The 25,644-nt window shown below is 41.8% G+C and overlaps 1 protein-coding gene across 1 annotated transcript in view; it reads left to right on the forward strand.

Annotated features, from left to right (window-relative positions):
* Window positions 1–2,167: 2,167 nt before the first annotated feature.
* Window positions 2,168–25,644, forward strand: part of LOC133662190 (collagen alpha-1(XXV) chain) — a 137,719-nt gene continuing 114,242 nt past the window's right edge. The window contains exons 1-2 of the mRNA XM_062065948.1: window positions 2,168–2,188; window positions 6,164–6,190. The gene's annotated coding sequence lies outside the window, so the exon portion shown is untranslated. The remainder of the gene's footprint in view (window positions 2,189–6,163; window positions 6,191–25,644) is intronic.

Raw genomic sequence — 25,644 nt, forward strand, 5'->3', positions numbered from 1 at the left:
TCGATCGTCATATTTTACAATCAAGCGAAACGCTACAAAAATGCAACAAACACCGAGAAATATGAACGCAAAGGGTAAAAAAAAAAAACAGCATTTGGAAACACTGTGGAAACGCTCCCCACCCACACTGCTTGGTGCCTCATCTGAGCTGCTGTGACTTAGATTACCATAGTAACTAATTAGATGAACATAGTAACTAGTATATCATGCAAAAGCGCAGATTCCAACCATTGAAATACTTTGTATAGTTCAAGATTCACGGTCATTTGAAAACATCACTGCACATCATAATGGCAGCTACAGTTTCCATCTTAAAGATCTAAAACAATTATTTGGGAATGTCCGCCGGGCCAGATTGAAAAGCTTGACGGGAGCTCAGGTCTGCATTAGACTGTGCATCTGTTGGCATTGCGTGCACAGTTTGCTGAAACAAAGTAAAGTTGGCCCCTCACTTATACGCTGGACATGAATCTTGACTATGTCCTCGCATCCGAGTGGGTGGTCAATTAGTCAGCTTGCTACACTCCAAAGGAAGAGTTGCCAAAACCTCAAAGCAAATGTCCTTCATACTCTAACTAGAATTGTTATGCTTGCCTGTGTTGCATGCATGTATGCAGTACCTTTAAAACACCATCGGCTAAAAAACAGAACTGCGCTAGCTAAATGCCTAAATGCACTGTTTAAAATATTTATCTCACACATTTTTTTTGCATTTATGGATGTGATTCATGAGAAACCTCGTTATTTATTTCTAAATTCATTGTTTGTGTTGTTTGCAGAGGGTATACTGTCCCTTTAAGAAACCAACTAGCTAATGAACTGTACCAAGCCAGCTAAGGGCCTGATCTACTGAAGGTTTGCATGTATTAAAACATGTGCAAACTTGATAGCGTACACAAGAAGTGTCTGCCCAGAGAATTGCATCTCTTAAATGTGCAAAATAGCAAGTGCAATTCATTTAGCGTGACTCTTTTCGTGAAAATGCCGTAAATATACTGATTATCAGAATGTCTAAAGTAGTTTGAGGAGGAGATACCAGTTGAATCATTTAGAGCTTGCAATGTGATTTGTCAAGTTGATAATTGTTTGTCGTCTGCTGTTTTACGTCTGTATTTGGCACGTTTGAAAGTTATGTGCAAACTTGCACAGTTACGCAGAATAGCTGTATGAAAGAACGTTCATGTTTTTAAGAGCAGCCTTAAGACCCACCTTTTTGATTTGGCTGATATTAATTATTTAACTGAAGTAATTTGTATTTTACTTTTTATCCTATTAGTTATGCAAGATTTTATTTAGTTCTATTTATTTATTATTTATTTACTGTATATTCATTTTATTTGTATTTATTTTTTATATTAATCTTTTCTTATTAATCTTAAGTCTTACTTGTATTTTATTCTTTATCTCTACTCATGGTTCTTACGATTTTACAAGTTTTATTTTCCAACGTTCCTCAGATGAGCCATCTGCCTCAGGTGTTATGGGCCGTGCTTGTAGGGGCGCTGTTGTGTCAGCGTCCTGGTGGCCATGGTCTGATGACCTCCTGGTGCAGATGGCTCCTGTGATAGTGTTTACTCACATGTCTCCTCTGTACTCAGCCATGCAATCATTTGTCCATATAGTTGCATATGTGTGTGTATGTTGTGTGTATGTGTGTGTTTGTGTTTGATATCTGTGTCCGTGCGTACGTATGCAATAATGGGGAATATGGGTCACCGGGGGTATTGTTTTTAACTCTGTAAAGCACTTTGCGTTGCATTTCTTTTATGTATGAAAATCGCTTCATAAATAAAGTTTGATTGATTGATTTATTGAAAGAAGGGGATTTTCCATTCTATGTGTCTGTGTCAACATATTTGGACCGTCAGAAAAAAAAAAATTTCTATTCACTGCACTAAATGACTGTCGTTAGGGTGGTCTGTGACATTTTTGCACTTGCTGAAACTGAAATTTAAACACCACCTTGCTAAAAAAAAAACTACTGAGCTCGCGAGCTAACGCACAGAAATGCTTATCTTTCAATTAAATTGCCAACAAGAACACAAACTCACTGTTAAAACATGTTTAGTTTAATGTTGTCATTATTTTTTTGCATTTGCTCTTGTTATGACTAATCCTCATCATTCATTGTTAAACTATTGTTTTTGTTTTTGTTCTGCAGGGTTCCCCAGGCCCAAAGGGTGAAAAGGCGAGTATTAGATGTACTTTTCTTCAACTTCCTTGATGTTTAGCACAAATCCATTAAGATTCGTCAGATAATTTCCGGGCTATAGAGCACACCGGTATTTAAGCCGCACCCACCAAATTTTAGAATAAATATTTTATATATATATATATATATATATATATATATATATATATATATTAGGTGCACCAGACCATAAGCCGAAGATATATACGAGGACAAAATATTCTGTAAATGTTTATTTACATACCGTATTTTTCGGATTATAAATCGCTCCGGAGTATGAATCGCACCGGCCGAAAATGCATAATAAAGAAGGAAAAAATCATAAGGTGCACTAGAGTATAAGTCGCATTTTTTGGGGAATAGTATTTGATATAATCCAACACCAAGAATAAACATTTGCAAGGCAATTTAAAATAAATAAAGAATAGTGAACAACAGGCTGAATAAGTGCACGTTAAATGACGCATAAATAACGAACTGAGAACGTGCCTGGTATGTTAACGCCTAGTCTCTTACGTGAATGAGATAAATAATATTATTTGATATTTTACGGTAATGTGTTAATAATTTCACACATAAATCGCTCCAAAACTGTGATTTATAATCCGAAATATACGGTATCTATTTTGTTTCGAAACGGCGCCTGTCACACAGCAGTAAAATGGCTAATTGAACAAAACAGAAGTCATCTTCATGGACCCACTAGCTGCGGAATCTAGCTATCCAATCAGCTGAACAGACTCAATAACTCCACAGTGACGTTTTGGTGAATTTACAAAACTGAAACAATGTAAAAAAAAATGCCATTGTAAGTCACACTTGTAAACGTGTTAGCATTTTCTCTAATGCTAACGACGCTAGCTTCATTACATTACGATAGCACATACATGTATGCATGAAAACACACCTACAAACATGACACATGGGACGGTTTAGTATGTGTGAATTGTTTTAATGATAATGTAAAACTTACAAACGCTGTTTGGAGTGATGTATGATAATTATCTTAAGCAGAAACGCTATTGACGAATACTTCCGGTTTAAAGAAAAAAACAGGGAGTACATTTTCACCCCGTAGCACCTGCAGTAAAGGAAACCGCCTTAAAGATGGCGCCAGAGCACAAGACTACATGTTGAAGACAAAACATTATGGGCGTTAGCGACGAAAAATCCATAAATTAGCTACACCTTTTTTAAGCCCGGGGGTTCAAAGCATAAGAAAAAAAGTAGCAGCTTATAGTCCGGAAAATACGGTCTGTGATCACCGGTGTAACGGTACCCGTGTTTGTAAACAGAGTTTTTGTCAAGTAGTTTTATATTTTGCATTTTAGTACCTTAATTTACCTATAATCAACCGAATTGAAATAAAGACGGTATATAACTGAACTGGGATCATGGCATATTGTTACACTCTGAGAATAAGCCATCTTGTAACTAAGTAGCGTTTCTCTCCACTATCCAGATTCAACCAAGCAAAGTGTCAGTTCCGGACTGTACGTTTTATGGAATGGCTCGCTTCATTAGGGACAGATTTAACGGAAAGAAGGGACACGCCGCCTGCACACGTCTTGGGTGGGAGGCTGTGCAACACAGTTGTTTTTCATTTGTGCAGATGAAGAGATTCACAGGACAGGCATGAATAGCAAAGCCGCTTATTTCCATAGCGGATGCTCGGCGAACACCAGAGTCTGGCAGTGCATCTTTGTGCTTCTGTTTCGCGAATCATTGCTAACCGCAAAGAGTCAGTTAAAAAAATGAAATATTTTTTTTTTGTTTGCTTGCTTTTCCTGTTTTAATCTTCAACTAATCATCACTTATTTAAATGAGTGTTTTCGCAATCTCTACTAATACGTAAATCCCCCCGTCCTTAGTTTTATTTATGTAGCCTTCTTTTCAAGCCAAACATTTGTCACGTATTAGCCCCCCCCCACCCTCCCAAAAAAGTCCTGCACATAATGTGGTTAATGTCGCTGGCTCTACTACTGTTTTGCGGAGGAATGCTTAGTGGAGCATTAAAGGGCTTCAGCTGGCTTTCAGTCATTCGTTCTCACCGCTGTGGATGTGCCAACAATGGGAGAATTTTTATATACGCCCCCCGCCCAATATAAACTGGAATAGCAGCAATATGTATGTATGAGTTGTGTGCAGCAATTTTTTAAACATTTTTTTTCCCGCAATCAATGTGATTTGCAGAACCATTTGAAATAAAGAGCTTGTTTGTGAAAGTAAGTGGCTAGCTAGCTTTACACCAGGGGTCCCCAAACATTTTGACTCAGGGGCCGCATTGGGTTAAAATAATCTGATTGATATATATATATATATATATATATATATATATATATATATATATATATATATATATATATATATATATATATATATATATATATATATATATATATATATATATATATATATATATATACACACACGTTAGGTCAGGAAAAAACACAGAGGCTATTTCATCCCTACAGGCCTGTTTCGCAGGTTTCTCTGCTCTTCAGGGGATTTTATTATATTATATATATTATAAAATGTTATTATATTACATATATTATAAAATCCCCTGAAGAGCAGGGAAACCTGCAAAACAGGCTTGTAGGGATGAAATAGCCTCTGTGTTTTTTCCTGATTGATATATGTATATATATATATGTATATATATATATATATATATATATATATATATATATATATATATATATATATATATATATATATATATATATATATATATATATATATATATATATAATAAAGGCTAGGAGACACCGAGAGTAACAAGTGGTAGAAAATGGATTACAAAGGACAGATTTTTTTTTTAAATAATTGAAAAAAAATAATAAATACATTTAAAAAATAAAAATAAAAAAAAAAATAAAAAAAATATATATATATATATATATATATATATATATATATATATATATATATATATATATATATATATATATATATATATATATATATATATATATTTTTTTTTTTTAATTTTTTTTTAATTTATTTTATTTTATTTTTGACTGAGATTTTTTACGCTTACGGGCTGGATCCAGCCTGTGGGCCGTAGTTTGGGGACCCCTGCTTTACACTGTCTGCAGGTGTCAAAACCTTTAATGTGGATCAATGTGTCTTTTCATGTTAAATGGCTAATATACACAATTCCCCACTATTCCAACTGCTCTGTGCAACTTTATTTTCTTAGCTTGTGAGAAATGTAATTCAAATGGACAATTTATTTGATTATAATCTATCCATCCATCCATTTTCTACCGCTTATTCCCTTCAAAAATATTGAAAAACTGACATTTCATCTTTTGCTTTGAGGCACTTCAAAATCCACAGTGTTTATTTCGGTGTGCCACAACGTCCTCAGGTTTCAGGTCATAGTTTGGTTCATTCTCTGTACAGGTTAGGAATAAAGTACAAATTATGAAATTGCTTATAGTTTTTGAGCGAGAATCTTGAGTAAATCTTGAAAAAGTTCTGTTTATTTTTTTTTCATTTGTACGTATTTCACCGGGAAGGCCGATTTTTCCCCAAACAGCCGACGAAAGTGAGTTTTCAAGCTCTGGCTTCTCCTTGGCACTATTGCTAGCAATGATTCCTGAAAGCCAAAGGCTGTACATGCGAGTTGTAGTTACTACCTGTCCCTTATTCAATGTGTACCTTGTCAGGAATTTGTTCAAACGGATTATTAATGTACTCTTACACCCCTACGCTTTTCAATTGCACTCTAAACTGTTTTTTACTCGCATCTTCGCCAAAGCCATCAAAACCTCTCCCCACGTCTTTGTCTCGCATGCGCTTTGTTTTCATAACACTCTCCACCGCCAGGCATAGTTGCGGGTTCGGCGCATTACTCTGCTCCATCCAACGTGCTCTCGCCTTAGCTATTCCACTGTGAGTCTTGGCTCATTGATAATCATCATTGACTGTATATCAATGTTAATAAATGTATATTTCCTGCAGGGGGATCAAGGCGACCAGGGACCACGGGTATGTGCCTTACTTCTTTTGTGACGAGCTGATTACTTTATGCGCATCTCTCTGCAGGCAGGATTGTGGGGGGGGGCTTGGTATGCGTGGAATTCTTGGGATCGTGTTTAGCGCATGTGGCCAAATACAACAAAAACTGCTTATTTTGACAGCAACACGGGTCAAAAATTTGTGAAATACTGTATCTGACAAAAATGAGTATGGTACACCACTTTGTATGTCATTTTTGTGACATACTGTATCTTCTGTAGCAACAATAATATATAAAAGTACAGTTTAGAGTTACTTTAGAGTAGTCAGTGCACAGCTTGTATAGCAGCATATATGTATTATGTACTAGCCACACAAATAGTAGCAAGATAATTGTATTTTGCTAACTGTCATGGTGGTGGTAGCACAGTGGTCTGTGGTGGCACGAGTGCTGCCAGCACTATGGAGCCGCGGTCCATTGAGGGTACCATAAATTCCAACATGTACTCTGACATTGTGAAGCAGAAACTGCGCCTGATAACCAAGTGAGCAATTTTTAATCGATACTAAATCTATTTCGCTATACAAGCTGTACATTGACTACAGCATATCCAGGCTTACTTTAGAAAGGAAGGTTTAATACACCTAAGAGCAGAAGTGGGTAGTAACACGCTACATTTACTGCATTACATTTATTAAGTAACTTTTTGGATGAATTGTACTTGTTTTTAACGAGTATTTTTGTGAAGAAGAAAAGCTGCTTTTACTCTGTTTCAATGAGTTTTCAGTTTATTTCCAAAACCCAAAACCAGTGAAGTTGGCACGTTGTGTAAATCGTAAATAAAAACAGAATACAATGATTTGCTAATCCTTTTCAACTTGTATTCAATTGAATAGACTGCAAAGACAAGCTATTTCATGTTGGAACTGATAGGGGTGTATTAGTGCCCAAAGCATAGTTAACTTACACATCTGTGAAGGCACCATTAATGCTGAAAGGTACATCAAAGTTTTCGAGCAACATATGTTGCCATCCAAGCAACGTTATCATGGACGCCCCTGCTTATTTCAGCAAGACAATGCCAAGCCACGTGTTACAACAGTGTGGCTTCATAGTAAAAGAGTGTGGGTACAAGACCGGCCTGCCTGTAGTCCAGACCGGTCTCCCATTGAAAATGTGTGGCGCATTATGAGGCCTAAAATACCACAACGGAGACCCCCGGACTGTTGAACAACTTAAGCTGTACATCAAGCAAGAATGGGAAAGAATTCCACCTGAAAAGCTTCAAAAATGTGTCTCCTCAGTTCCCAAACGTTTACTGAGTGTTGTTAAAAGGAAAGGCCATGTAACACAGTGGTAAAAATGCCCCTGTGCCAACTTTTTTGCAACATGTTGCTGTCATTAAATTCGAAGTTAATGATTATTTGCAAAAAAAAATGAAGTTTATCAGTTCGAACATTAAATATTTTGTCTTTGCAGTCCATTCAATTCAATATAAGTTGAAAAGGATTTGCAAATCATTGTATTTTATTTACGAATTACACAACGTGCCAACTTCACAGGTTTTGGGTTTTGTACATCATAATCATTTATAATCTATTGATTAAGGCTTGCATTTGTCCGAGAGCCTTCTTCCGGCAGACACTGTCACATGATTTCGCAAATCCAACGTAAGCACTGGTGACGTTTGACTCAATTTCACCAAACAAACCAAGCTTGGCATTCTACCTGGAATAAATCAGGATTTTTTAAAGTATATGATCAAATAGAAACGTACTTGTTTAACGAGTGTCAGAATGTTCCAAAACAAGACACTTTAACTATGTGACATGATGCCAACACATCTGGTGAACAGAAACCTCCTAAAACAGTGGACTACCATTTTCCAGACTATAAGGCGCACTTAAAATCCTTTTTTTTCTTCTCAAAACTTGACAGTGCGCCTTATAACCCGGTGCGCCTAATGTAGGGAATAAGTTTGGTTGAGCTTACCCACGTCAAAGCTATTTTATTTGGTACATGGTGTAATGATAATGTGACCAGTAGATGGCAGTCAAACATAAGAGATAAGTGTATATTGCCACTATGATGGCAACATGTATCAAGTAAACAACACCAACATTTTAAATGTTCCATTGGAAATATAGAACATTACACACGGCGCTCAAAAGTCTATCAAAATATTTTAGTACGACTTTGGTAAGCTATGAAGCCGGTCCGCTTGAGGGATTGTCGGCGCATTAAACATACAAGTATTATTATGGTGTGTGTATTAGGTAAGACATATTATCTGCCGTTTTGTTTCGCAATATTTTGCAAAAGCAACTTTTCTTACCTTCTGGTACCTGCTAATCTGTATTTGGGATCTGAATAAATCCTGAAAAATTGTGCACGTCCGCGCCGACGCCGTAGTCGATAAGCTTCAGCTTTTTCTCTATCTTCTTGTTATGTGACATTCTTCCTCTGCTGTTGCCATTTCTAATATAATGTAGTGTAAATTTCTTACTTGTATCTGTCAGTAAACTTCCCATGAAAGCGCTAAAACATACCGGTGTAGTGAGTTTACATTATTCACCCAAGAAACTTTAGTTATTAGAGTTCCGGTCTGACGTTTTTTGCACGGGACACATTTCCGGCCTTGTTGTTGTTTCCGGATGAGGAGATGCTGCTCCGTTATTGATTGAAGTGAAGTCTGAATGTCATTAAAACAGTTAGCTCCATCTTTTGCCACTTCTTCCACTCCCGTCCTTGCACGCTACACCGCTACAACAAAGATGATGCTTTTTCTCTATCTTCTTGTTATGTGACATTCTTCCTCTGCTGTTGCCATTTCTAATATAATGTAGTGTAAATTTCTTACTTGTATCTGTCAGTAAACTTCCCATGAAAGCGCTAAAACATACCGGTGTAGTGAGTTTACATTATTCACCCAAGAAACTTTAGTTATTAGAGTTCCGGTCTGACGTTTTTGCACGGGACACATTTCCGGCCTTGTTGTTGTTTCCGGATGAGGAGATGCTGCTCCGTTATTGATTGAAGTAAAGTCTGAATGTCATTAAAACAGTTAGCTCCATCTTTTGCCACTTCTTCCACTCCCGTCCTTGCACGCTACACCGCTACAACAAAGATGACGGGGAGAAGACGCTGCCGAAGGTGAGACACGTAAATAAGAGGGCCCACAAAACGGCGCATCCGGAAGCGACTGTCAGAAAGCGGCTAGAAGATGATCTGTAAAACATAATCTATGCAACATTTTGACAAAAGAACCACCATTACATGTTATGTAGACCACAAGGAAGTGTTTTACATTTAGAAAAAAAAAAATTATAATATGATTCCTTTAATGCGCCCTATAATCCGGTGCGCCTAATATATGAAAAAAGATCAACAATAGACCATTCATCTGCAGTACACTTTATAATCCGGTGCGCCCTAGGGTCTGGAAAATACAGTAAATTAGCGATATTTTTGCATGTCTCTGATGATCTGAATAACCACAAGTGTCATTTAAACACGTTAAAACATTACCAACAACACCGAATAGCAGTCGGAAATATGTATCTGTTAGATCCGGAGCTTGAAAGTTACTTGCACTATCTTATTAGCATGTAGCATGCTCCTCTTCTACTGTATTTACATTCCTACATAGCTAAACAAGCTGAAATAACCACTAGTGTACGGGAGGCACACTGCATAGAGATAATTGCATGAAAACTAGAACTTCACATGTCGGTGTGAAAATAGAGGAAACTGAATTATTTGACAAATCAGACTGCCCGTCAACTTGAGGGTTCCTGGTTCAATCCCCGCCTCTGGGGGATCACTGCCAAGACACTTCACCCTTGCTTCCAGTGTTGCTCACTCTGATGTATTAATGTGTATGAATGAATGTTTGGTTGTGGTCGGAGGGGCCATCAGTCTACCCCACGGCAGCTGTGGCTACAAGTGTAGTTTACCACCACCAATGTGGAGTGAATGAATGATGGGTTCTTACTTCTCTGTGCGCACTTGAGTGTCTCGTGTATAGAACAGCGCTATATAAATCTAATCCATTATTATTATTATTAATAATATCAGTGCATACAAACGTCAGACAAGGTAATCTTCAATGATTCCTTTCAAAATAGTAAAAATAACATTTATATCATGTATTGTCATCTGTGTCAGTACATATAGTCTCCTTTAGCCTACAAGAATTCCACTTCCAACTAGAGAAAACATGTTGCAGGAAATTGTTTATGATTTTTACTTTTTAAACGCACAAACACACACACACCAACTTTGGTTGTAGTCCCAGAAGGTAATTAAAAAAAGATACTAAATAAACCAGAAGTCACTCACAAGGGACTCAATACTTGAGTAGTTTTTTTTCACAGAATACGTATTTACTCTTACTCAAGTAATTATTTTGATGAGTACTTTTTACATTTACTTAAGTCATGTTACTCTAAATCAGGGGTCGGGAACCTTTTTGGCTGAGAGAGCCATTAAAGCCAAACATTTTCATATGTATTTCCCGTGAGAGCCATATAATATTTTTTTAACACTGAATACAACTAAATGTGTGCATTTTAAAGTAAGACCAACATTTTTAGAGTATAATAAGTCTCTTATTTGTTTTAATAACATTGTTGTTCTGAAGCTAACCAATAATAAATAAATGAATGCGACTTCTTGAACAGGTGCTGTAGAAAACGGGTGGATGGATTAAAATGCATGAGAATGTTTTATATTTTTAACGTTATTTTTAACACTGTAATTACCAGCGGAGTTATTCTTTACTTACCGTGTTAAGCAATGTCAGCTAAGATTTATCTGAGAGCCAGACGCAGTCATAGTCGAGAGCCATAGGTTCCCTACCCCTGTTCTAAAGTCACGGTACTCTTAATTGAGTACAGTTTTTGGGTTCTCTACCCACCTCTGCTTTAGAGTAGTACTAAAGTTTAGTCCTTAGTAGTAATCATTCCCATCTTTCTAAAAGTCAAGCTTTATGATGGATGACAACGTGAGTGCTTCTCAATCTGTTCAGTTTTTCTGCTTGTCCAGGTTTTGTTTACACTAGACTGCATTAACTCACTAATTTGTCATTCCCTCATCATGCCCTAGGATCGCCCCTAATTGTTTTTTCCTGTAGGTTAGCGTACACAATGCCCTCGTCTTGTCACCCGAAGCAGTGGATCAGATCTAAGTTCCTCACTGGCGCCCGGCATGCATTTTATCTCTGCAGCCGTACTTGTCAATACAAACGACCTTCTTTATGAATGTAATTTGCGTTCTCAATGTGACGCGACATGCATCTAGTGTTTCACAGACTAACTGGATTCCCTTTTGACTTTACACGTAATTGTTATAACTTTTGTCCCTTTTGCAAAATGGACCAATCCAGAAGCTAAACAACATCCTTTAATGCTTAGATTTTAGGGTTTCCCCTCGTAATTTGTACCCTTTTAACCTCAGGAATTGAGTCATCCGTCTCTATCAGTTAGAGGATTCACGGCTCCTGAAGGGAGAGTGGGGGCTGACGGCTCCGTAACGAGGACCAGCCAAGCCCTATTTGTCTTCCAGAGTCAATAAATAAACTGTCCACTTGCACGTACAGATTCATTAAACGCGTATTGTCCTCAAATTGGGTACAGTGGCTTATGAAGGACAACGGGGGACTCTAATCCAAATCATATTACCTCCCCAGAGTGGCTTATTGATTTTAGTTGGTAAATATAGCTTTACAAAGTCTTTTTGGCAGTGGAAAATGGCGAAACGGGACAAGGGCTGCCTGACCTTGTGTGGATCTGGGAGTCTGTTGAATCCCACAAAGCACAGACTAACAATTAATGGCAAAACTCAGCTGATGTTGTTGTCAACAATAAGAGCCCGTAGTGACTTTCTGGACTACTTTGATTGCTGATTTATTTCAGTTTGGCGTTTATTTGTTATGCAAAAAGTCACAGTTGAGCTCATACTTTAAAACACAGTTGTACAGTAAGTAAATGGTAAATAGGTTATACTGGTATAGCGCTTTTCTACCTTCAAGGTACTCAAAGCGCTTTGACACTATTTCCACATTCACCCATTCACACACTAATGGCGCGAGCTGCCGTTCAAGGCACTTACCACGACCCATCAGGAGCAAGGGTGAAGTGTCTTGCTCAAGGACACAACGGACGTGTCTAGGTTGGTAGAAGGTGGGGATCGAACCAGGAACTCTCAGGTTGCTGGCACGGCCACTCTCCGAACTGCGCCACGCCGTCCCCAAGTAAGGTTGTAATTTAACCCCAAATCCTGTGAGAATCCTGCATGTGACTGACGCATTAAAAAGTGGGACTACCCAGGGCTAGCTGCAGTGTGCTCAAACAACCACCAGATATCATCTCTTTCTCTTTTGGACTTATTAGGTCTTATCAGGTCGATAGTGCATTCTTCCCTTTAAGTTTGAATGATGAATCAAAAATGCAACCTTACCTACTTTATGGATGGCAAGTATGTTAGATCAGCTTCAGTTAAGACCTTAAGATACCCTTTGTTGCCATTATTATTTTCAGAGCATGTTGGCTGTGCTTATGAATATAGGTCGAATTTGCCAGAAGACATATATTTTGGGGTTTTTTGTTTATCTACACAAAAAATGACATATTGTGACTGAGCTACTAAAGGTTTGCGTGTATCAAAATACTTTCAAACTTGATAGCACACGCAAAGCTGATCTACTAAACCTTTCATTTTCTCAAAAATTGACAGCGCGCCTTATAACCCGGTGCGCCTAATGTACAGATTAATTCTGATTGTGCTTACCGACCTCGTAGCAATTTTATTTGGTACATGGTGTAATGGTAGAGTGTGACCGGTATATACCCAACAGGTATAAAAGAAAGGGCATCTCTATCCTCCTTCAAAACCGCAATAAAAGTTCACCTCCAGGCAGCTACAACCCTAAACTAACACCCTCCCTGGATTGTTAATAATCAAATGTAAACAATCAAATGCAGATACTTTTTCTTATGCCTTCTGATCTCTCTCTCTCTCTCTCTCTCTCTCTCTCTCTCTCTCTCTCTCTCTCTCTCTCTCTCTCTCTCTCTCTCTCTCTCTCTCTCTCTCTCTCTCTATGCCCACTACTTGCTGTACATATCCTACCAAGTCAGACCTACACTGTTCCAATATCCATTTCTCTGTTCTCAACTGTTGATGACTGATGATAACAACCAAACCTACCCCCCCTCCCCTCCTCCTCCTCCACACCCCGGATTGTAAATAATGTAAATAATTAAATGTGATTATCTTGTGAGATGACTGTATTATGATGATAGTATATATTGATAGTATATATCTGTATCATGAATCAATTTAAGTAGACCCCGACTTAAACAAGTTGAAAAACTTATTCGGGTGTTACCATTTAGTGGTCAATTGTACGGAATATGTACTTCACTGTGCAACCTACTAATAAAAGTCTCAATCAATCAATCAAAAAAAGATGGCAGTCACACACACATAAAACATGTGTGGACTGCAAGTTGACACCTGTTCAATAAATGACGCTAGCAAATACCCGTAAACAAGCAACACCAAAATGTTGATGTTTTATTGAGAATATAAATCATTACACACGGCGCTCAAAAATCTGTCTGAATGTTTTATTTCAACTTTGGTAAGCTACGAAGCCGCACCGCTTGATGCATTGTCGGCGCATTACGGCTACCGTACTCAGAAGTAATGTGCTTCAACATACGGCTATTATGGTGTGTGTATAAGTACCCCAAAATAGCACCTGTTAGGAGATATTGTCTGGCATTTTGTTTTGCAATATTATGCAAAAACCAAAGCTTTTTTACCTATTGGTACCTGTCAGTAGACTCGCATAGAAGTGCTAAAAACTACCGGTACAACAAAGATGACGGGGAGAAGACTGTCGAAGTGGAGCCACGTATATAAGACCGCCCACAAAGCCATGCATCCTGAAGAGATGTTAAGAAAGCGACTTGAAAATGGTCTTTAAAATATAATCTGTGCCACATTTTCACCAAAGAACCACCATTACATGTTGAGTAGACCACAAAGAAGTGTTATATCTGGTGCGCCTTTTGTATGAAAATAGACCTGAATAGACTCATTGGCAGTCCGCCTTATAATGGCCCAATGGTCCGAAAAATACAGAATATGAAAACAATTTCTTGCAATTTTAATTTTCTTACGTTTGGAACATTCCAGCGCATGCTCGCAATCAGTGCCAGCATCTTCCATGAGTGCACGTTTAATGCGCTAAAAAAGTGGGTTCCGTTGTAGATCGCACTGAAGGACTGGCTCTAAAATGCCCATAAAAAGTTGTACATGTCTCTGCATGATTCAAAACACAGCAAAACGCCACATGAATGTGCAGTAAATGAGTGTCTCCATAGTGAAAACCGCTGGGTGCATGCAAAAAACTTATTAAAATGGGCGATCTGCACCATTTATCAATTGTACAAGCAATGTTAGTAGATCACATGCGACACGCCCACTAACAGTACACACAATTTTATAGTTTGTACACGCTGTTTACCGCGTGGTATTTGGATCTTAGTAGATCAGGCCCATAGGAACCAAAAATGGCCCATTACAAAAAATTAATAGAGATGTCATTTTTGAGCCTGAATTTTATGTTCACATTCCAATTTGGTGTACTGGCCTATTTTTTAAAATAAATATGTAATATATTGTCCACCAGATAGCACTACTTTTGCTTCTGCTTATCCAGGTTTAGGTCACGGGGGCAGCAGTCTCGTAGGGAAGGTAAGACTTCCAGGTCTCCGGCCACCGCTTTCAGTTCCACCGAAACAACATACACCCTAAAAAAATAATGGCATCTCCATGCATGGTGAATGTTCATTCAGTTGTTTATTGACAGGCAACTATAATCATTTCACATTTCTGGCTTTAAGAAACACACAAAAAAATCTGCCAAAACTAATTGTGGTAGTCAGTAACAGTTTAATTTTTAAATCAAGCAGATTGGAAAATTGGAATCACTCTATGATTAGACAACAATGGTACCCTGTTAATAATAATTTTCAAAGCTAATACATGTATTTGATTAAATCTGTTAATTGGTCTGCAGTTAAAAAGTGTAGACCTGTTGCACCTGGTGGATTGACATGAATTATGGCTCCAACACGAGTGATGTTAATTGAAACAAAGGAGAGGGTTATCAAATTTCTTCAAGAAGGTAAAGCATCACGCAGTGTTGCAAAAGATGTTAATTATTGACAGTCAGCTGTGTTTAAAATCTGGAGCAAGTACAAACCACATGGAAGGTTATAAACGGCAAGCATACTGGTTGACCAAGGAAAACATCAAAGGATCGAGAAGGAACACTTAAAGCAATACATCTTGAAAACAGAAAATGCACAGCAAAACAAAGGAAGAACAAATCGTCGGAAATTTGAGTCACCGTCGTGACCGAGCTTTAAGAAGGAGCCTGAAGGAAATAGGATTTAAATAGAGAAAACCTAAACGAAACAATCATTAACATCCAAATAGAAAAAACAATGTTTCAATGGGCTAAGAAAAAACAGAGGTGGACTATGGACGACTGGATGAAAGTCATATTCAGTGGTAAATTGCGAATCTGCATTGGGCAAGGTGATGATGCTGGAACTTTTGTTTGGTGTCGTTTCAATGAGATTAATGAAGACGACTGCCTGAAGAAATTTCGACAGTCATCACATCTTCAATAAATGCACAAGTTTATATTGACATTTTGGACACTTTTTTTATTCCATCAATCGAAAGGATGTTCGGGGATGCTTTTTCTAGAAGATTATATATCTTACCATAGAGCAAAAACTTAAAAATGTTTCCTTGAAAACAGTTACATAAGGTTAATGTCATGACATGCAAATAGACCAGATGTCAATCCAATTTAAACATTTGTGGTGGAAACTGGAGAAAATGGTCCATGACAAGACTCCATCCTGCAAAGATCAGAGAAAGTTGGAGCAAGATAAATGAAGAGTACTGTTTGTCGCTCGTTAAGTCCATGCCTCAGAGACTGCAAGCTGTTATCAAAGCCAGAGGTAGTGCAACAAAGTACTAGTGGTGATTCCATATTTGTTTTCCTCAGAATTAAAGGCCGCACGTAACTTTGGTTAAATATATAAGCTTTATGAACCTTGGGTTAGGTGAACGGTCCTTTGGGCTTAGTGAGTGTGTGTGTTGTGCAGGTGTTTGAATTGTATTGGCGGGTTATATGGACGGGAGCTAGTAGCTAAGAGCTAGGAGCTAGCATAACAAACACCTAGGTGTTTTTATGCGGGATTAATTTGTGGCATATTAAATATAAGCCTGGTTGTGTTGTGGCTAATAGAGTATATATATGTCTTGTGTTTATTTACTGTTGTAGTCATTCCCAGCTGAATATCAGGTCACCCCCGGCTCTCACAGCATCTTCCCTATCTGAATAGCTTCAACTCCCCACTAGTCCTTCACTTGCACTTTCCTCATTCACAAATCTTTCATCCTCGCTCAAATTAATGGGGAAATTGTCACGACCAGGGCGCATTCCAATGCGTCCTCATCTGTGCCTCATGACGAGCGCACCGCGGGCCACGCCCACATGCGCTTTCTCATCCTTGCGCGCTGCAAGCACCGCGGGACACGCACCGCGCAGACCGCGGCCACGCACCTCCACAGCTGGCGGCAATCATCTTTCAGCACACCTGCCGTTAATGAAGTAGCTGCCTTCATAAGCGTGGACAACCAGGCATGCCGCCGCCGGAATATAGTCTCCTGTACAACCTCCGTTCCCGTGTTTTGACGTTGCTGTGTGTCTCGTCATTCCTGGTCGTTCCCCTGCTTCTCGGACTGCCCCCTTGGATCTCGACCTCCCGCTTGGACACGGATTCCCCTCTTCCCCTGGACTTCCTCATCTCTCGTTCAACACTTGGTAACACACACTTCAGCTAACTACACACATAGCCTAACACCACATACACTTTTGGATCTAGTTCACACTCAATTCTATTGTTTATTTGTATTGTTTGATTATTATATATATATATGGTTAATATATATAATAAATCATTGTTCATACTACCCCCTGGTGTCTGAGCCGTCATCTCCCTTTAGTAAAATGTAACAGTATATTCCGGCCAATTAATTAGGGACCTGACGGCACAGTTCCTTAGCCCCGCCCCCAGTGACTTTAGCCCCTCCCCAGTGACATTTTTTTTCTCCATTTTTTTTTCTTGCTGCCCCTCGGGGATGTCTTTTTCTTTTACCTCCACCCAGGACAATTTTTCTAGCCCTCCTCAACACTCCTTCAAGGGACTGTTTAACTCCAATATGGGGATGGAGGAATTTACCCGCCGCCTGGCCACCCACCTCCCACCCTTAGTGACTGTTCCTCAGTCAGCTGGAAGCGTCTGGCATCCGCGTTCAGAGGGGGGGATAGTACTGGTGGCTGTGCTGATGTGGTGCTGCATCCAGCCAGGCTACCCCCTACCAGACCAATACCATCACTCTTTCATTTTAGCACTGGTGGCTGTGCTGATGTGGTAGCACAGCTGCACCCAGACATTCTACCCCCCTGCCAGAGAAATACCACCTGTTTTCTGCTTTTCCCAGCCGCAGCCACCAGTCCCCTGGCTAGCATCCGAGTTAGCACTCGTCCCCGAGCTAGCGTCCGAGCTAGCACCTGACCCCGAGCTAGCGTCCGAGCTAGCACCTGACCCCGAGCTAGCGTCCGAGCTAGCACCTGACCCTGAGCTAGCGTCCGAGCTAGCACCTGACCCCGAGCTAGCGTCCGAGCTTGCACCTGTCCCCGAACTAGCCTCCGAGCTAGCACCTGTCCCCGAGCTAGCCTCCGAGCTAGCACCTGTCCCCGAACTAGCCTCCGAGTTAGCACCAGCTTCCAGGCTGACTCCTGCGTCTCCGCCAGCTTCCAGGCTGGCCTCGACCTCTGCCCCTCGGCCTGCAGCGTCGACCTCAGCACCTCGGCCTGATCCTCAGCCGTCCTCGTCTCCGGCGCCGACAACGCCTGCTGCAGCCATGCCTGCATTGCAGATGACGTCTTCCTCGCCTGCCCCGCCGATGACGTCTGCCGCTTCCACGTCACCGATGACATCTGCCGCTTCCTCGCCGCCGATGTCTGTCGCTTCCACGCTGCCGATGACGTCATCCTCTTTGCCTCCGATGTCACCTCCTCGTCTCCGGCGAGACGCATCATGGCACCACTCGCGTCCGCCTTACCAACGGCCAAGATGGTGGCCGTTCCTGGGTCGCCCGCCTCGCCGGCCTCAGCGGCGGTCTGCTCGCCGCCGCCACCAGACTCGTCCCCGGTGGATTCAGGGACACTTGGGCCGGCAACCCACCACCTGTTCGCCCCTCCACCCTCCCTTGACTTTTGTTCTTGTTTTTTGGGGGATTCAACTTCTAGGACATCTGGAAGCTGTCCATAGGGGGGGGATACTGTCACGACCAGGGCGCATTCCAATGCGTCCTCATCTGTGCATCTGTGCGCACCGCGGGCCACGCCCACATGCGCTTTCTCATCCTTGCGCGCTGCAAGCACCGCGGGACACGCACCGCGCAGACCGCGGCCACGCACCTCCACAGCTGGCGGAAATCATCTTTCAGCACACCTGCCGTTAATGAAGTAGCTGCCTTCATAAGCGTGGACAACCAGGCATGCCGCCGCCGGAATATAGTCTCCTGTACAACCTCCGTTCCCGTGTTTTGACGTTGCTGTGTGTCTCGTCGTTCCTGGTCGTTCCCCTGCTTCTCGGACTGCTCCCTTGGATCTCGACCTCCCGCTTGGACACGGATTCCCCTCTTCCCCTGGACTTCCTCATCTCTCGTTCAACACTTGGTAACACACACTTCAGCTAACTACACACATAGCCTAACACCACATACACTTTTGGATCTAGTTCACACTCAATTCTATTGTTTATTTGTATTGTTTGATTATTATATATATATATGGTTAATATATATAATAAATCATTGTTCATACTACCCCCTGGTGTCTGAGCCGTCATCTCCCTTTAGTAAAATGTAACAGTATATTCCGGCCAATTAATTAGGGACCTGACGGCACAGTTCCTTAGCCCCGCCCCCAGTGACTTTAGCCCCTCCCCAGTGACATTTTTTTTCTCCATTTTTTTTTCTTGCTGCCCCTCGGGGATGTCTTTTTCTTTTACCTCCACCCAGGACAATTTTTCTAGCCCTCCTCAACACTCCTTCAAGGGACTGTTTAACTCCAATATGGGGATGGAGGAATTTACCCGCCGCCTGGCCACCCACCTCCCACCCTTAGTGACTGTTCCTCAGTCAGCTGGAAGCGTCTGGCATCCGCGTTCAGAGGGGGGGATAGTACTGGTGGCTGTGCTGATGTGGTGCTGCATCCAGCCAGGCTACCCCCTACCAGACCAATACCATCACTCTTTCATTTTAGCACTGGTGGCTGTGCTGATGTGGTAGCACAGCTGCACCCAGACATTCTACCCCCCTGCCAGAGAAATACCACCTGTTTTCTGCTTTTCCCAGCCGCAGCCACCAGTCCCCTGGCTAGCATCCGAGTTAGCACTCGTCCCCGAGCTAGCGTCCGAGCTAGCACCTGACCCCGAGCTAGCGTCCGAGCTAGCACCTGACCCCGAGCTAGCGTCCGAGCTAGCACCTGACCCTGAGCTAGCGTCCGAGCTAGCACCTGACCCCGAGCTAGCGTCCGAGCTTGCACCTGTCCCCGAACTAGCCTCCGAGCTAGCACCTGTCCCCGAGCTAGCCTCCGAGCTAGCACCTGTCCCCGAACTAGCCTCCGAGCTAGCACCAGCTTCCAGGCTGACTCCTGCGTCTCCGCCAGCTTCCAGGCTGGCCTCGACCTCTGCCCCTCGGCCTGCAGCGTCGACCTCAGCACCTCGGCCTGATCCTCAGCCGTCCTCGTCTCCGGCGCCGACAACGCCTGCTGCAGCCATGCCTGCATTGCAGATGACGTCTTCCTCGCCTGCCCCGCCGATGACGTCTGCCGCTTCCACGTCACCGATGACATCTGCCGCTTCCTCGCCGCCGATGTCTGTCGCTTCCACGCTGCCGATGACGTCATCCTCTTTGCCTCCGATGTCACCTCCTCGTCTCCGGCGAGACGCATCATGGCACCACTCGCGTCCGCCTTACCAACGGCCAAGATGGTGGCCGTTCCTGGGTCGCCCGCCTCGCCGGCCTCAGCGGCGGTCTGCTCGCCGCCGCCACCAGACTCGTCCCCGGTGGATTCAGGGACACTTGGGCCGGCAACCCACCACCTGTTCGCCCCTCCACCCTCCCTTGACTTTTGTTCTTGTTTTTTGGGGGATTCAACTTCTAGGACATCTGGAAGCTGTCCATAGGGGGGGGATACTGTCACGACCAGGGCGCATTCCAATGCGTCCTCATCTGTGCATCTGTGCGCACCGCGGGCCACGCCCACATGCGCTTTCTCATCCTTGCGCGCTGCAAGCACCGCGGGACACGCACCGCGCAGACCGCGGCCACGCACCTCCACAGCTGGCGGAAATCATCTTTCAGCACACCTGCCGTTAATGAAGTAGCTGCCTTCATAAGCGTGGACAACCAGGCATGCCGCCGCCGGAATATAGTCTCCTGTACAACCTCCGTTCCCGTGTTTTGACGTTGCTGTGTGTCTCGTCGTTCCTGGTCGTTCCCCTGCTTCTCGGACTGCTCCCTTGGATCTCGACCTCCCGCTTGGACACGGATTCCCCTCTTCCCCTGGACTTCCTCATCTCTCGTTCAACACTTGGTAACACACACTTCAGCTAACTACACACATAGCCTAACACCACATACACTTTTGGACCTAGTTCACACTCAATTCTATTGTTTATTTGTATTGTTTGATTATTATATATATATATGGTTAATATATATAATAAATCATTGTTCATACTACCCCCTGGTGTCTGAGCCGTCATCTCCCTTTAGTAAAATGTAACAGAAATTGTCGCTTTCCCGGTCCGAATCGCTCTCACTTCTGGCCGCCATCACTGTAAACAATAGGGAACTTTGCGGAAATGTTCAACTGACTACGTCACGCTACTTCCGGTAGGGGCAAGGCTTTTTTTTGTCAGATACCAAAAGTTGCGATCTTTATCGTCGTTGTTCTCTACTAAATCCTTTCAGCAAAAATATGGCAATATCGCGAAATGATCAAGTATGCCACGTAGAATAGATCTGCTATCCCCGTTTAAATAAAAAAAATACATTTCAGTAGGCCTTTAAGTAATTCTTTATTTTTCGAATCTGCTTTATCTAGAAATGAAACTGTTACTAACTACAACAATTTATATTCTTGATTTATTTTAGTGTTTTTTTAAAGCCAGAAAGTTAACATTTGAAATTACTATAGTTTTGTGTCGTGTGTTATCTGCTTTTTTTTCTACAAAATTAAACAACTGAATGAACATCCTCCATAACTGGAGAATTCAGGGGTTGTAGAGGCATTTCCAGACAAACTGTAAGAAATAATCGCTTGAGCGTGTATTTGGTCTTCCGGCTGGGCATGCCCCTAACACCCCACCAGGAGGCATCTTGACTGGCTCCTATCAATGCAAAAGCTCCTTACGGATGACTCCTTACCCTGTCTCTTAGGTTAAGTCCAGCCACCCGACAGAGGAAACCCATTTGTACCTGCGCCCTTGAACTTTCTGTCACTACACACAAAGCTTGTGACCATAGTTGAGGGTAGAAACGTAGATCAATTTGTAAATTGAGAGTGTTGCATTCCAGCTCAGTTACCTCTTCACCACGACGATCCGGTACGAGCACATTTCTGCAGACACTGCTCCCACCTTGCCTTACTCGTGAACAAGATCCCGATATACTTAAACAACTCCACCTAAAGAATAATCTTGCTTCCAATCTAAAGGGTGCAATCCACCCTTTTCCGACTGGAAACCATGGCCTCCTATTTGGAGGTACTGAGTCTCATCCCAGAAGCTTCACACTCAGCTGTGAACCAACTGCCCTAGCAATCTCTTGAGGTCACAACTTGATGAGGCCAACAGGACCACATCATCTGCTACTGCAGAGATGAGATCCCATGTCCTCTACGCTGGACACCCTAATCCTCATTCGAATATGCAGCAAATGTTCTCACATATTACTGTTTTCGGTCTAAAAAAACTAAAGTTAGTTTCAAGCTATGTCAACATTGTAGCTTTTCAAAGGTTAAAAATCAGACTGTATCAGACTGGAGTAGCTTTTAAAGGCTGGCCTGTTAAGTGTACAGTAAGAGTAATTATTAATTTGTACTGTTTTTTATTGCTGTTTTTAGGAAGTGGACATTGTTTGTCTCAAGTGTGAGTTTTTGTTTTAACATGGTTCACAGTGCCTGCTGTCCACATGTCAGGGTCAACCATGTGTTGCTTACAAAAAAGGTGAAAGGCCAAGTTCCCCAATCAAAGGTTAACCAATCAACCAATAACAATGTGTCCATTGTTCACAAATAAAAAACAAGCAGTGACCAGAAGTGTACACCATGCGGTTGTGTGTGGTCTTCATCCGGCTTTCCACTTCCTTCAGCTGCCATGGATCCTGGGTGGCATTTCACATGAGTCAGAAAAATACCTGCATGCAGATTATGTCTGTCCTATCTGGTTGTGTGTAGCCGTGTCTCTGGACTTTACTGGAGATGAAATGCCTTGCATCCGTGTCAAATTTGAGTCCCCACTTAAAATATATCGAAGCCATCCGTGCACATGGTCGCTATTCCACGCCACATATGAAGACATGTTTCCAGTGTGGTTGGAAGGATGCGCCTTCTGGCTGCCACCCCCCTGCATCGGCTGTGCTGATTATCCTTGTATCTCCTTTGCTGATTATGCCGTCTCACTGGAGAACAATCGGCAAACAACCAAAATTTGGCAAATCTGTTTGCAGTTTGTCCCTTGTCCTTGAAGTGCAGAGACACTGCCCCAAGTCAAGGTTTTGTTTCATACCAATTAGAAAAATACAGTTGGATTGGAAAGACCTGAAGAGGTCCTTGATATAGGCATACTCATCGTCCCTGATGACAAAAAATGTCAGTTGCCCCAAAACTACTGTAACAATACTATTTTTCCCCTTCACCCTTGCTGACAGAAACAATTTAAATATAAGTTGTGCCATTTTGCTGCATGCTTTGAATGGGAAAAGTAGAAAAATTGAAAGCCACTACTTTTATTAGGAATTTTAAAAGTCTCGGGTTGAGGTTCTTTTGTCTTGCAGGTAATTTCATTGGAAGTTTTTCAGACTCCTCAGTAATTGAGAAACATTCCTGCAGTGGACAAAACAAAACAGTAAGATTTTGTGTGGAATATAAAGAAACACCAACTGGTGGACAAATATACAAACGTAAACTCGATAACAAGTAGTCCAACTTGAAATGTTAAAGCTGCGGTATGTCACGGTTCGGTGGATGCTTGTAGTGTGCTCGCATTCGATCACTGTGACCCTCCCTTTTCCTGGTTCATACCGTCAGGATACGCCCAACAGGGAAAAAGGATGACGCAAAGTCGCAACGTCGGTGTTTGGAGTTATTTATGCTCTGGCTCACCTGTTTAGCAGCAACGCGGTAGCCATTGCATCCATTTTTTTAACCCTTTCATACACCCAGAGGATCTTCGGAAGATCTCTGCATCGGGTTGGCATTTGCCGTGGGTGTGCATGCGTGTACAAGACACGAAAAATAAAGTTAAAGTACCAATGATAGTCGCACACACACTAGGTGTGGTGAAATTTGTCCTCTGCATTTGACCCATCCCCTTGTTCACCCCCTGGGAGGTGAGGGGAGCAGTGGGCAGCAGTGGTGCCGCGCCCGGGAATCATTTTTGGTGATTTAACCCCCAATTCCAAGCCTTGATGCTGAGTGCCAAGCAGGGAGGTAATGGGTCCCATTTTTATAGTCTTTGGTATGACTCGGCCGGGGTTTGAACTCAAAACCGATCAATCTCAGGGCGGACACTTTAACCACTAGGCCACTGAGTAGCTATGACAGCCAATCAAATTTTTCAATGTGGGAAATACTGTATAGACACATATATATGTTCTATTAGTTATCTTGCTCCACTATTGGTAACTTGGTGCTTAGTGGTGTTCCAATATGTTTTTTGTTTAAAGAGGTGTAATCTTGAGTAGTAAAATACAGCAGCTTTAACATAAAGGATAATATATACCGTGTTTTTCGGACAATAGGGCGCGCCGGATTATAAAGCGCACTGTGGATGAGCGGGTCTAAACAGGTCTATTTTCATACAAAAAGCGCACCGGATTATAGGGCGCATTAAAGGGGTCATATATATTTTTATTTTTTTCTAAATTTAAAACAACTCCTTGTGGTCTACATAACATGTAATGGTGGTTATTTGGTCAAAATGTTGCGTAGATTATGTTTTACAGATCATCTTCAAGCCGCTTTCTGACAGTCGCTTCAGGATGCACCGTTTTGTGGGCGGTCTTATTTACGTGGCTCAACTTCAGCAGCATCTTTTCTCCGTCATCTTCTATGTGCTGGTGTAGCGTGCAAGGACAGGAGTGGAAGAAGTGTCAAAAGATGGAGCTAACTGTTTGAATGACATTCAGACTTTACTTAACACAATAACGGAGCTCACTAGTGCAATAACAACACCGGAAATGTGTCCCGTAAAAAAAACGTCTGACCGGAACTCTCTAATAACTAATGTTCCTTGGGTGAATAATGTAAACTCACTACACCGGTATGTTTTAGCGCTTTCTTGGTGAGTTTACTGACAGATATAAGTAATAACTTTACACTACATTAGAAATGGCAACAGCGGAGGATGAATGTCACATAACAAGAAGATAGAGAAAAAGCTGAAGCTTATCGACTACGGTGTCGCCACGGACTACAAAGACGGACATGCAATTTTCAGGACTTATGCAGATCCCAAATACAGATCAGCAGGTACCAGAGGGTAAGAAAAGTCTCTTTTGCATAATATTGCGAAACAAAACGCCAGATAAACTGTCTTACCTTATACAAACACCATATTAATACTTGTATGTTGAAGCACAGTACAATACATCAAGTGGTGCGGCTTCATAGCTTACCAAAGTTGTACTAAAACATTTCGATAGATTTTGAAGCGCCGTGTGTAATGTTCTATATTTCCAATGGAACATATACAATTTTGGGGTTGTCTACTTGATTCATATTGCAGTCTACACTATCTCTTATGTGTGACTGACATCATATTGCAGTCTACACATACATTATATTGCCAAAAGTATTTGGCGACCCATCCAAATGATCAGAATCAGGTGTCCTAATCACTTGGCCCGGCCACAGGTGTATAAAATCAAGAATGGGCCGCTCTCAGGAGCTCAGTGATTTCCAGCGTGGAAATGTCATAGGATGCCACCTGTGCAACAGATCCAGTTGTGAAATTTCCTCGCTCCTAAATATTCCAAAGTCAACTGTTGGCTTTATTATAAGAAAATGGAAGAGTTTGGGAACAACAGCAAC

Source organism: Entelurus aequoreus, linkage group LG12, assembly GCF_033978785.1.
Source record: "Entelurus aequoreus isolate RoL-2023_Sb linkage group LG12, RoL_Eaeq_v1.1, whole genome shotgun sequence".
In the NCBI taxonomy this organism is placed as follows: domain Eukaryota; kingdom Metazoa; phylum Chordata; class Actinopteri; order Syngnathiformes; family Syngnathidae; genus Entelurus; species Entelurus aequoreus.